Source organism: Lissotriton helveticus, chromosome 1_1 (assembly GCF_964261635.1).
Source record: "Lissotriton helveticus chromosome 1_1, aLisHel1.1, whole genome shotgun sequence".
Classification (NCBI taxonomy): domain Eukaryota; kingdom Metazoa; phylum Chordata; class Amphibia; order Caudata; family Salamandridae; genus Lissotriton; species Lissotriton helveticus.
The window spans coordinates 984,068,634-984,081,914 of NC_136057.1; positions in this window are offsets into that span (position 1 = coordinate 984,068,634).

Below are 13,281 nucleotides of genomic sequence, written 5' to 3' on the forward strand. Positions count from 1 at the left end.
AGTAAACAAGCATTGAAAATGCAATAGATCTCGCCCTCGTTTAAGTTAAAGCCATTCTGTTTGTAATGAGGTGGCTTTTTAGCTTTGCTTTTATTAGTGTTTTTAAAACTTTCATGTAAATAACATGCATATGTATGCATATATGTATATGTATTCATGCATTTATATTTATATAGATATGCAGATTATATATGTTTATATATGTATATTACCTACTGGCGATGCGATAGCCAGTGGGTATATATAGTTAGGATTTTTTCTCTATGGGATTTCTGAAAATTCTATGTCTCTTAACTTTGGCGTTTGTGGACGGAATTGGCTGAAATTTTCAGGAAAATGGCACATTTTGTTTCTGAGCAGCCCCTGAAAATTCGGGGGGGTTTCGTCAAGGGGGGGGCGAGAAAAAAGGGGGGTCCCAAAACACGTTTTTCCCATTCATTTTTCCATAGGGCGGTTGGACTCACTTTTAGCTCGAACGGCTGAATAGATTTACATGAAACTTGGCAAAATTGTAGATATGGTTTGCCCGACGTGCCTTTGCTATGTCTCAATATATGTGCTCCAGTGGATTTTGAGAAATGAACGTTTAAATAAATATATATATCTGTGACAGCGCTCCGGTTAGCTCCCCGGTTCGCGTACCTGACGCGTAACGGAACTTCGCGAAACGAAGCTGATTGGCTCTCCGGTGTCTGTCAACATTCTAAACAGTCCGGAGCGGCCGCCATCTTGTCTCTCGGTACGATCGAGAGACAAGATGTGGTGAAAAACGAAGGGGGAAATGAAGGAAAGGGGGCAAGGTAGACCACTCCTGACCCCCTAGGATTGATGAGGGGGATATTAAAGTGCCCCGCGGGGCAAAAAATAAAAAAAAATTTTTTTTTGCGATTTTACGCCGTAGAGGCGCGTCCCGGTACGTGAACCGGGCAGCTCACCGGGCAGCTCACCGGGCAGCTAACCGGGCAGCTAACCGGCAGCGTAGCTGTCAACATTGTAAACAGTCCGGAGCGGCCGCCATCTTGTCTCTCGGTAGGTTCGAGAGACAAGATGTGGTGAAAAAAGAAGGGGGAAATGAAGGAAAGGGGGCAAGGTAAACCCCTCCTGACCCCCTAGGATTGATGAGGGGGATATTAAAGTCCCCCGCGATTTTTCGCGGTAGAGGCGCTTCCCGGTACGTGAACCGGGCAGCTAACCGGCAGCGTAACGGGAGTCCGCCATCTTGTGTTTTTGGAGCGTCCGGTTCGCGTACCGGGTAGCGTCCCGGTAAGCGTAACAAGGGGAAAACCAAGAGAAACAGTAAAAAAAAAATTAAGGGAATAGATTTCCAGCAAACTTGGCAAAATTGTAGGGACTGTTTGTTTGATGTGCCTTTGCAAGGCCTCAAGATATGTGCACGTGTGGATTTTGTCTAATTAAGGTTAAAAAAAATATATATATCTGTAAGCGTGCTCCGGCACGCTTACGTTACGGGTTTTGTTTGCGCTGCAGAGCCGATACGTCACGGTTATGCGACGCGTCATGAGGCGTCTCACGTGGCTACGTGATACGTCACGTAATAAAGAATATATTTTACAGCTATAGATATTAGCTTTTAAAAAACCAATGAAATTCACTGAAAAAACCATAGGTTATAGACCATATATAGTTAGGAATTTGCATTTACAAAACCTTGAAAATTCACTGAAAAAACCATAGGTTAGAGACCATATATAGTTAGCTGGACATTTTATTGACATAAAACCAATGAAATTCCATATATAGTTAGTTGCACTAACTATATATCGCGCACCCGCAATCCACTGCTGATGATGTCACATATTACATCACTCATGACATGGTCAGTGACATCACTGATGACATCACTGATGACATCTCAAATGACATCACTGATGACATCACTGATGACATCTCAAATGACATCACTGATGACATCATGACACACCAATACCAGTTACTACATACGCACTCACTGATTCCTACGTCTACACACACATTCACTCATTCACCCATACAATCACTCATACATACAGTCACTCATTATTATAACACTATCATATGCACTCATACACCTATGCAGACACTCACACACTGCCACTCATCCATGGAGTTACTCACACACCTAGTCAGTCCTGTAAAGAATCAATCACACTTCCATTTCCTCATCTATACAGTTAAACACAGAACACCATACTTCAGTGACATCACTGATGACATCACTGATGACATCTCAAATGACATCACTGATGACATCTCAAATGACATCACTGATGACATCATGACACACCAATACCAGTTACTACATACGCACTCACTGATTCCTACGTCTACACACACATTCACTCATTCACCCATACAATCACTCATACATACAGTCACTCATTATTACAACACTATCATATGCACTCATACACCTAGTCAGTCCTGTGAAGAATCAATCACACTTCGATTTCCTCATCTATACAGTTAAACACAGAACACCATACTTTTCACACATATACTAACACATACTTACTCTCTTATACAATCACTGATACAAGTACACATTGATATGCACAGAGTCACACACCTCCCAGCCAGCCACACACACACTCAGTCTTCCATACATCCACTCATTCTTCAATATGTAAAACATATTTAAACTTTACAAAAACACACAGACACTAGATGATGTCATCAGTGATGTCATTTGAGATGTCATCAGTGATGTCATCAGTGATGTCATTTGAGATGTCATCAGTGATGTCATCAGTGATGTCACTGACCATGTCATGAATGATGTAATATGTGACATCATCAGCAGTGGATTGCGGGTGCGCGATATATAGTTAGTGCAACTAACTATATATGGAATTTCATTGGTTTTATGTCAATAAAATGTCCAGCTAACTATATATGGTCTCTAACCTATGGTTTTTTCAGTGAATTTTCAAGGTTTTGTAAATGCAAATTCCTAACTATATATGGTCTATAACCTATGGTTTTTTCAGTGAATATATATATATATATATATATATTTTTTTTTTTATATATATATATATATTTTATATATATATATATATATATATATATATATATATATATATATATGTATATATAAGTGTATATATATATATGTATATATAAGTGTATATATATATATGTATGTATATATATATATATATATATATATATATATATATATATATATACATACACATATATATATATATATATATATATATATATATATATATATATATATATATATATATATATATATATATTCACTGAAAAAACCATAAGTTATAGACCATATATAGTTAGGAATTAGCATTTACTAAACCTTATTTTACTCACACAAAACCATTGAAATTCCATATATAGTTAGTTGCACTAACTATATATCGCGCACCCGCAATCCACTGCTGATCATGTCACATATTACATCATTCATGACATGGTCAGTGACATCACTGATGACATCACTGATGACATCTCAAATGACATCACTGATGACATCACTGATGACATCTCAAATGACATCACTGATGACATCACTGATGACATCTCATTTGACATTACTGATCACATCACTGATGACATCATTCATGTGATAATACGATGAACCTCTTCAGACTCTAATATAACCTTAGATACACTCAGTGTAAACAGACACTCACAGACTGTCACTTATCCATGAAGTTACACACACACCTAGTCAGTCATGCAAAGAATCAATCACACCTCCATTTTCACAACTATACAGTTATACACACCTTACTTATTCAAACACATACTAACACATATTTACTCTCTTATACAATCCCGGATACAAGTTCACAATGATCCATACAGCCACTCACACATTCACTGGCTCTTATGCACAGTTATTTATATATGTCAACTCTCACATGTACTGTGTTTTACATATGTACTTACTTTGACATGTAGCACTGAGATATCCATTCAATCACCAATACACTCATGCACACAGTCAACCGCCCATACAGCTGTTTCCACATGCACTTTTGAACCCATACATCTAGTGAATCAACTGCTCACACATCTATGCACAGAGTCATACACCTCCCAGACACCCACACACACACTCAGTCTCCCATACAAATACATGGGCAACCAATTAATAACCCATATAGTTACTCATATAGCTACTGATCAACACATGCAGCAGTTTACAGAACAACAGATATAATGATGCACAAATTAAGACAGTTTAGTCACTAACCCATGCACTCAGTGAGACACATTTAATCACTCACTCATACAGTCAGTCATGCACCTACTAAATCCTTCCTCCAGACACTTATAAATCCACTCATTCTTCAATATGTAAGACATATTTTAACTTTACAGAAACATACAGTCACTGGATGTTGTCATCAGTGATGTCATTTGAGATGTCATCAGTGATGTCATCAGTGATGTCATTTGAGATGTCATCAGTGATGTCATCAGTGATGTCACTGACCATGTCATGAATGATGTAATATGTGACATGATCAGCAGTGGATTGCGGGTGCGCGATATATAGTTAGTGCAACTAACTATATATGGAATTTCAATGGTTTTGTGTGAGTAAAATAAGGTTTTGTAAATGCTAATTCCTAACTATATATGGTCTATAACCTATGGTTTTTTCAGTGAATTTCAATGGTTTTTTAATAGTAAATATCAAAAGCTTTAAAATGTATTCTTCTTTAAATCGAAAAATATATTTTATATGTTTTTAATACAATTTTTTTATGTATTTTTTTTAAAAATATTTTTATTTGTTTCGCTCCCGGTCCGCGAACCGGGTAGCTTCCCGTTAGCTCAATTTGCTGCCGCGACCCGGTCCGCGAACCGGTAAACGTTCCGTTTGCGCAACTGCCGCGTTAGAAAACAACATGGTGACGCGTCGCGTAACCGCGACGTATCGCGTTGTCGCGTAATGCGTCATATGACGCGTCGCGTAAGCGCACCCGGAAGTGCTCCGGTACGCGAAGCGAGGCGAAAAGCGCAGCTTCCCGGAAGCGATCCGGGACGCGGCGCGGAGCGCGTAACGTAAGCATAACAGGTCATGTGACTTGTTAATAACACTTTTCATTGGTTCATTTCACTTTTGGTTTCCTAATGATGTAAGGCTAGGTCATGTGACCTAAAAATAACACTTTTCATTGGTTCAGAACAATTTTTTTTCCCAAATGATGAAAACCCCTCCTTGTTTCCTCACTCTGACTTTCATCTTTGTGAGAGGAAGACCTTTTTTCATCACTTAGCAATGGCAAGTGTTGTAGCTTCAGCTGGTGCACCCCCACCACCACCACCACCTCCTAGGAAGAGAGGACCACCTACTCAGGTAATCCTCAATCAAGAGGAGGAAGAAGAGGAAGAAGAGGAAGAGGAGCAAGAGAGGAGGCAGTTTTTGCAAGAAGAGCCTAGGACGTCCCGTGTCAAAGAGAGTTTCATTTGGCAATTTTTTAAATATCCCCGGGGCCAAAAAAAAGTGAATGCCCGGTATGTAACTTGCCTTATATGCAAGAAAGATCTGTCCAGAGGGACAAATAAAAAATACAGTTATGGCAATTATACGATGCATCGCCATATGGAGAGGTGGCACCCTATCAACTACAGTGCTGCGCAGCTACGTGACCTGCAGGACAACCCCCCTCCTGTGGCCCGAAGATCAAATGTAGAGGAAGTGACGGGACCAAATGCGAGGGACATGGTCCCAAATATACAGATGAGGTTCGGGACAATCAAACAAGTGTGCGTGCGTTGCGGTCAGTTGATTTGCTACAGAGAAAGTAGCATCAATTTAATCAACTTAGCAATTGATAATCATGATTGTCCGAAACGCCCCAGAGAATAAATTCTTTTTTTTTAGTTGCTCCTGTTGAGCCCTTTACAATGAATCGTTTTCGTTCCCCCCCAAAAAAAAAAATATATAAAACCGTTCAAAAAATACAAAAAAAGTAAAAAAATGTTCAGAAAAATAATAAAAAAATATAAAACAACAAAAATAATTTTAAAAAAAGTTCTTTTCAGAACTACCTCCCCTTTATAAAAAAATTGCTAGAATGTTTAGCACTCTGGCAACCTCTATTTCTTTTGGTTCGCTTCCCGGTTCGCTCGCCGGTACGCGAACCGGAAGCGAAACAAAAAAAAAGAACAAAAAAAAGAAGAGTAAGTATAAGGGAAGGAAACAGAGAGTAATGTTAAAAGAAAGACAGCTATAGGGAGTAACACAGAGATACTGTTTAATAGATCTATTTACCGAAGAAAAGATGGAAGAGGGTATAATTGTGAAAAACAAAATAGATAAGGAAGTGAAAGAAAAAAGGAGTGTAGAAGAATAATAAACAAGAGTTTCTTAGAGAATGTGAGTGAATGTTCAAAATAAGATTAAAACATGTGGAATAACAGAGAGAAAAAACAGAAAGCAGAAAAGAAGAAGTAACAGAAAAGGAATGATTGAAACAGCAAAGAAATGTAAATAACATAGGGGCATATTATCAACATAGGTGATAAAATTATCGCTGCTTTTATCGGCAGAAATCTGCCGCTAAAGCCGCTTTTGGGGCCGAAAACTGTCGCTAAAGCCGCTTTTGCGGCAGTTTTCTGCCGATAATCGCTGCTTTTATCGGCAGAAATCTGCCGCTAAAGCCGCTTTTGCGATACAGAAAAGGGGGTGGTGATGAACAGAGTGTCTGAATTAAGCAGACCACTCTTACCCAGTCCAAAGATCAGGGCTTGATCCATCACCGTTATTTATCTCACTGCCCCATCCCAGCTCAGAACCTGGCTATATGCAAATTAGTCTGTCCCTGGCCCAGTGCATCATGGGAACAGGGCAGACCAAACTACCAAGCCAATTCTTCACCAGAAAGGAGACAAGCTACCGGGGACCGGTTTCTGGCATTTCAGCCTCTTCGGCCCGGCTTGCTTGAATCCTGATGGAGCAGTGCGAAAGGGACTCATGTCTGAGTATACCCTGCCACACCTATAGTGGCCAAAAACGATACAGAAAAGGGGGTGGTGATGAACAGAGTGTCTGAATTAAGCAGACCACTCTTACCCAGTCCAAAGATCAGGGCTTGATCCATCACCGTTATTTATCTCACTGCCCCATCCCAGCTCAGAACCTGGCTATATGCAAATTAGTCTGTCCCTGGCCCAGTGCATCATGGGAACAGGGCAGACCAAACTACCAAGCCAATTCTTCACCAGAAAGGAGACAAGCTACCGGGGACCGGTTTCTGGCATTTCAGCCTCTTCGGCCCGGCTTGCTTGAATCCTGATGGAGCAGTGAGAAAGGGACTCATGTCTGAGTATACCCTGCCACACCTATAGTGGCCAAAAACGAAACAGAAAAGGGGGTGGTGATGAACAGAGTGTCTGAATTAAGCAGACCACTCTTACCCAGTCCAAAGATCAGGGCTTGATCCATCACCGTTATTTATCTCACTGCCCCATCCCAGCTCAGAACCTGGCTATATGCAAATTAGTCTGTCCCTGGCCCAGTGCATCATGGGAACAGGGCAGACCAAACTACCAAGCCAATTCTTCACCAGAAAGGAGACAAGCTACCGGGGACCGGTTTCTGGCATTTCAGCCTCTTCGGCCCGGCTTGCTTGAATCCTGATGGAGCAGTGAGAAAGGGACTCATGTCTGAGTATACCCTGCCACACCTATAGTGGCCAAAAACGATACAGAAAAGGGGGTGGTGATGAACAGAGTGTCTGAATTAAGCAGACCACTCTTACCCAGTCCAAAGATCAGGGCTTGATCCATCACCGTTATTTATCTCACTGCCCCATCCCAGCTCAGAACCTGGCTATATGCAAATTAGTCTGTCCCTGGCCCAGTGCATCATGGGAACAGGGCAGACCAAACTACCAAGCCAATTCTTCACCAGAAAGGAGACAAGCTACCGGGGACCGGTTTCTGGCATTTCAGCCTCTTCGGCCCGGCTTGCTTGAATCCTGATGGAGCAGTGAGAAAGGTACTCATGTCTGAGTATACCCTGCCACACCTATAGTGGCCAAAAACGATACAGAAAAGGGGGTGCCGATTTTGAGGCAGTTTTCTGCCGATAAAAGCAGCGATAATTTTATTGCCTGTGTTGATAATATGCCCCTTAGTGTGCTTGAACTACAGGGAGAAAGCATAATGAACTAGTAGTGAAAGAGTGATCAGTCAGAGACAGTGAGAGTAATAGAGACGGAGTGAGTGAACAGGAGTGAGGAACTATGAGAACAGAGGGACTGAGAAAAGGAGTGGAAGGAGTAGAGTAAGTAAGTAATAGAGAAAGGAATGAGGGAAGTAGCAAAGGCAGGAAACTGAGGGTTAAAGAAATGAAGCAGTGGAACTAATAGAAGTTAAATGTGATAGAAATGTAATGAAAAGAGTACAAAACATTTACCGTATAATTGTCGTTAACTTAGTCACTTGCTATTTTTATACTTTCAATCTGTGAAAGAAAGAACAAAAATTTGAAAAATATTAAAACATGTATTTAAAAATTAGAAAAGACAAGGGAAAAGATTGAAGGACAAACAGTTTTTCAACAACTTTGACACTTACAGAAGCCTCTGCTTCTCCATGCCCCCTACACAGTCCTAAATATATACATTTTAAACTAACAGTATCTTGTTGCAGATGAAGTGAGGCCTATCTTGCAACATGGTGCATCTTTTGCATCACTGCTGCATCACATAAGTGATGCAACAGCGGCACAAAAGAGGCGCACGGCCATCATAAATCTGCCCCTAACATTTTAAATGATTGATTCAGGATGCCGATAAGGTGTGGCCTATCCAGGGGTTTGTTTGAGGTGAGGCCTACTCAGGGTTACAGATGAAATTTAGACTTGTTGAAGAGTACAGAGGAGATAATACATGTGCATGCCTACCAATGAAGTGAGTCATGTCCACTGCACTCTTTAACAAAGGCCAGACCTCCTCTGTCTCTCTGGACAGGCCTAAACCTGATCTGCACAATGTGATTCGTAATGTTAGGAAACACAGGTGATGTAATTGAAAAACGTGCAATTTCTTTTGCTCATTTCACAATCACATCACTTGTGTTTCCTTTGCTTAGGTATCTCATTGTGCAGATGTAGTCCAGCATATGAAAGAGTATGCAGAAGTTCAGCAATTTTTTTTTGAAAGTTAAAACAGAATCATTGCAGAATGACCAGCCGTTTCTAGACTTCAAATAAGCTGTGTAATGTCCTGATGTTGTTGAAGGACCGTCATGATATATAATTGCTGCAGTTACAAAAGTCCTTCCTGATATTGACAACTGCGAAGCCACAAAATTTCTAATTAAAGTTGTCAATTTTGTTCCATCAGGCCTACATCGTTGGAACATTAAAATGACATACTGGCCATATGTTCGTATAAATAATGTGGACAACATTTCAGACTTACATTGGCTACACTCCATGTTGTGATCGGCTGCTTTTACTAGCTTATTAAAGGACACTGATTTACTGTCTGGCAAAGTTAAATATATACATTTTTCTGAGTCTACACTAGTAGTACTTGATACCCTACAGTTCTCGCAGTCATGCTGCCATTGATAAGAAAGGCCAAACAGGTGATCTACATCTACACCTTCATCTTGCAATACATCAAGCATATGCATTAAAAACTCATGACAATCTTGCTGAATATTTTGAGAGAATTGCGTTTGACCTGAACATTTGTCTAACAGATTTCGAATTTCAGACACACTTTCTATTTTTGTTCTATCAGTGCTACATTTCTCTAACACAGAATTCAACAAACTGCAAAATCTTTGATCCGAATTGACCAGAATCTCTTCTTTTAAATTTTCTAGAGAAAACAAAACATTAACCACTACATTAGCCTAGCAGTTGACACCAGAACTGTTTTCAAATTGAAAACCAACAACATCTTCAACAAAATCCTTTTTCTTTCTGCTTATAATTTCTGGTTCATCCACTTTTCGTCCTTTTGCTACAACCTCTCTACTATTGGTCACATTTCTTCGTTTCTGGCCTACCACACGTTTCTCAAACAAAGGATATTGAGGCAAATGTGGCGCATACTCTCTTCTTAACCTATTGTATTCCTTAACACAATCTAGATCCGCACAAATGTTTGTGACATCACACTCAATCAAGTACAATCCCGATAAAGTTCTGACTCGTGACAATGCCACATATGCCATACCCTCCTTGAACACCGAACTGCCAATATTCACCAATGCACTGTCTACACTTAAACCTTGCGATTTATGGATTGTCACCGCATATGCCAAGCAAACAGGAAACTGCTTACGGCGAACATATAAGTCTTTTACAAGCAAAAACCTAGCAGAGCAACGACCAATTAGCTGTACTTCCTCAATGCCATCAAATTTAATTTTTAAAAATTCAATTCCATCTCTATTTCTGTATTTCTCAAAATCAACAACATTACCCATTGATCCATTTACCAGACCTCTTTCAACATGTAAATTCCTTCTTAAAATGATACAGCAATTTAAGCACACATTCAGAGTCTTTTCAAAACCTGCAGTTTTAGATATAGTCTTCTCTAATGAATCCAATTTTGATTTCAAATTCTCAGACAAAATAATTGTTTCTCCCATATGCTCTACTCTGTCAATAGCTTCCAGTTTCACAATCTCTTGGTTTTCTAAATGCAACATTTTGTTGTTGAAGATGGCACATTCTGCAAGAGTTGGCATCAAACATATTCCAGATTTCTTCTCAGTAATTTTCTGAAAAATATTCTCAGGCACAACGTCTTCTTCTGGATACAAATTTGACAGTAATCGTGCAATCAATGATAAGAAGTTTCATTTTCCTCAAGACTCTTGAAACTTCACAACAAGCATCTCCAGATAACTTGTGGTATTGTAATTTGTTATCATGCTCCACTGGCAGCATCAGTAGACGATGCAAAGTAATACCTTTAATGTTATGTGCTGCCAGTCCAGTTGGAGCGGTGACAACACAAGACAGCGATGACTCAGTCCTTTTCTGCAAATAACATGAAATTGCTTTAATGAGGAATTTTTTTCCAGTTCCCGCTTCTCCACTCACGTACAGTCGGACAGGCTTCAACGACGTACATGAGCACTCTTTCTTCTCATGACTTAATCCATGATCTATTTGGTTGGTAACTTCGTCATATATTTTCCTCTGCTCAACGTTGAGTTGTCTTTCCAAGTCTTCTAAGTTAACTGCATCCTCCTGAGCTTGTGCCATGGCTCTTTCCACTTCAATCATGGCAGTGGCAGCTTCATTTTCGATAACTGGTCCTCCTAGTGGATCCTGACTCAATGAAACAGAACTCTGACTGTCCTGAGAACTGTCTCCAGCAATCTCGGCTGCAATCGTTGCTTCCTGCTCGATTTCCGCATTCAACATTTCTAGATATTTGGGAAAAACAGGACATTCTATGGTCTCCTTGGCGGCATTGAAAGAGTCTTCGTAACAGAGGAAATCTCCAAGCAGTTCCTCTTCTGCACGCCAAGGCTTGAAAAGTTGCAAAAGTGCTAAATAGAAAAACTCTTTTCTTTCAGGAGATTCGCCACTCAATTTTCGATGGTTTACCAAGTGGCATTTTCTTTGCTTGACCAGACATCCCTCACTTCCAATTACAGCATACACTCCTTTATCAATATCTTCTTTGATGTTCCTCTTGAATATGTAATTTTGTAGAACCTCATACAGACAAACATTCTTGAGGTGACTGCTTCTATTTGGATAATATGTATCCAACATGTTGGTCTTCAAAATATCTGTACTGTTTGGCTCCTTTTCTGCCAAATACTCAATTTCCCGTACAGGTTTCAGAACTCGATTACGCGTTGCAGAAAGACCAAGACTCGCCCAAATGATACTCCTGGATTTGGCATAGAGACTTGCTGAAGACAGCCGGTCAGAACATTCGTAAGCTCCGATTTCTCGATGCGACAACATCTTCAGACTGAAACTGTACAACTTCTTACTGAGGCTCTTTTCATAGGAAATGTCCTCCCACATATCCTTCAATTCTGTCTTTTCTTTTTTGGTGATGTAAGATGTCACATACCAAGCAACAGCCATACAGTTATCAGCCACAAACTGTATATCCATGTTAGCATTCCACATGGACAAAATCACTGGGTTGTAGTCGTTGATGTACTTGGACTCTTCGTTCCTTTTCAAATTGTAGGTATTTTTGGGTGATTTCTTCATCACATTATGTCGCAGCGAAGACATCAAACTGTTCACTCTTCCTTTAGAAATCACCGGTCGTGGAAAGGCGAAACTACATTTTGTGTAGAACTTGTCCTTGTTTCTGAATTTACGACGACAGTACTTTCCACAACGATGGCTTTGGAAGCGTAAAACTTGTTCTCTTAGGCTTTTGTCTTCCTTTGCCTTTGGAACAGCACATGTAGAATACTGTTCTATGAAACTCATCACTAAGTCATCCGGATCTGTTCCAAAATTGGGTGCATCTTTGACACAGCAGCATATGTATATGAGGAGCACCTCTTGCTTGGTACTCCTTTCTCCAGAAGAAATCCAACACCTCTCCAAGAGGTGGATTTTTCTTGTTCATGATGAAAGACATCATAGCTTCAAATCTATGATTGAAGTACCTGCATACATTCACTGGATCCAAGGAGCACAGTTCTCCGGGTGTCTTGAATTCGATATTTTCAATGTTTCCATTTGCCTCTCGTAGAAATTCAAGTAAGTCTTCCCAGCCATACTCGGCACACCTGAGAGTGAGGAACCATGTGGGAGTTCCTAAGTTCCTCAGCATACATTTTAAATCACCATGACGACGGTACCAGTACTCATTAGTACCACGCTGACACGCCATGAGATTAATCAGGTGAGAATCCAAAATACTGTCTTGCACATTGACTTTATCCATAAAATCACTTGCCGAGATATTTTGCATCTGTACACCACTTTTCAAGATGTGGTTCACTGCATATGACAGTCCAGACAGATCGCTTTCAAACAGTAGATGAAACAAATAGGGAATGCATTGACGAAACCTAGGATCTTCTGCATACAATCGTAAAGTCCGGTATTCAGAAGCAGGAATTTGATCAGGTCGCTCATCATATCTTCCTCCTTGACCTGTTGGAAATAGCTGTGGGAAACACCGAGCTTCCAAACTTTCCTCCCAAACACTAATGGGACTTCCTTTGGCTTGTTTCATTTGAAACAACTCAATAGCATTCCCCATGACTTCCTTGGAATGCAAAGGATGAACACTATAATGTTCATATATTTCTTCATTTTTAGAGGCTTCTACT